Source organism: Ipomoea triloba, chromosome 14 (genome assembly GCF_003576645.1).
Source record: "Ipomoea triloba cultivar NCNSP0323 chromosome 14, ASM357664v1".
NCBI lineage: Eukaryota > Viridiplantae > Streptophyta > Magnoliopsida > Solanales > Convolvulaceae > Ipomoea > Ipomoea triloba.
The window spans coordinates 7,154,014-7,155,801 of record NC_044929.1 but is presented as its reverse complement, the minus strand read 5'-3'; the positions used below and the strand labels follow the sequence as shown (position 1 = coordinate 7,155,801).

Genomic DNA, 1,788 nt, shown 5'->3' with positions numbered 1-1,788 from the left:
CAGCAAAGAAGAGATGTGAAATGGAGGGTCCATTTCTAGTGTGAGTTTTAGTGAATCTTCTAGGAAGGGCTAGATAGGACTTGAGTAGCAAGGGGTTAAACACGAAATCAATAACTCAATAAGTGTTTAAAAGCTAACCAAAATGGAAAGTATAAAATGGAGCAATGGATTAAGTAATAAACAATGATAAAAGAGATGACTTAGATCAAATAGCTATGCATAGACGCTTCTTAGTGTTCTAGGATTCTAAGCCAAGCAATGTTCGACAATGAAAGTGTAATACCCCCAAATTTCTACTAGTACTACTTTCGTAAAAATATTTCTACAGGTAAAATTTTTTATTTTCGACACCTACAAATATTTCAATATTTATGATTTCCAATAAATTATTTTATTTCCAAAAATCTAAATAAAAATATCTTTATAATTTTTCAACTCCAAATTTTATTATTATTTGAACCCAAAAGCCTATCTGAGACGAACATGACCTTTAATAATATTACTACCTTTGTTATTATTATAAATCCAACTTAAACTCATATCATTTTTTTTTGACTCTCATATCATTTATTTAAAACCATAACACTAAAATTTTATTTAAATCTGAGATATATATTTATTTCCCACTCAACACCACTAACCCATTTTCTTCACCCATCTATAAATACCCCTTTTGGGATTTTGTTTGGACTTAAGGTGAAGGGGAAGTTTGTGATTAAGGCTAAGGATTAGGAGGAAATTTTGCTAGAGGATGATAGCATTTCCAATCCTTAGAAATGATGTTAATAGGTGTTATTTTTGAACTAAAACCATTTTAATAGATTTATTACCTTCCAGCAACATGAGTAGTTATATGATTGAGCTTTCGATGTTTGAAATTTAGGTTCCACCGAGATTTGAACTCGGGTTACTGGATTCAAAGTCCAATGTCCTGACCACTAGACCATGGAACCTTGTTGTGCTTTTGGATGTTTACAAATGAACTTGAGGGTGTTTTGTGCTGAATTGTGCGAAGTAGAATCTGGACTGGACTGTACAAAAGGTTCTTAGGCCTTCTCCAATAGTTAGAATTTTGGAGTAGATTTTTAAGGAGATTTTGTAAGTATAATTAGGAAAGATAAAATGAGGTGGAAGAAAAAAAAAAAAAAGGAAAAACAAATAGAAAACAATATCTGACAAAAAAAATTAAAAAAAAAAAATAAAACAGTGTGGAGCGCAGCTGCTTTAAGCGATTGGGGCCCACCATTTACCTGCAAAATCTCCTATTAGCAAGAGAAAGATTTCATATAAAACATTACTTCCCATTTGTTTAAAATCTGATGAGTGAATTTCTTTCCTTAATTTTTGTGCCCAAGATGGCCAATGGGAAGGGCCTTATAGAATCATTGCCTAGAATTGTCACCGCTGGCTTTAATGGTGGAATGATTGTGGCTCTATGGTGTAAACTGGTGGTCGCTGGTTTGACTCCCCCTACCAACATCCTGTTCAATTATTTTTATTTATGATGATTGGGTATGATCAGAATTGCAATATACTAATAAGTATTAACACTTACAAAATTTTTTTAAAAATTAAAAATAACTATAAAAAATAAAATATAAAAAATTGGGCGCCTGATGATGATTGGAGTATCAATAGTAGTAATAGTAATGGTGTTAGATTGGATTGATCTTCAGGTTCCCCATTGAAGTGCTTAACTTAGGAGTTGAGCCTAGATTGGACGTTTGGCTTTTGCAGTTTAGCTTTGAGGTAAGTATCTATGTCCGTTCAAATAACTTTGGATTATTT

General features: G+C 32.2%; 1 non-coding gene across 1 annotated transcript; it reads right to left on the bottom strand.

Annotated features, from left to right (window-relative positions):
* Window positions 1–881: 881 nt before the first annotated feature.
* TRNAQ-UUG lies at window positions 882–953 on the bottom strand. Its single transcript has one exon. It is a non-coding gene; the product is annotated as a tRNA-Gln (tRNA).
* Window positions 954–1,788: the final 835 nt, after the last annotated feature.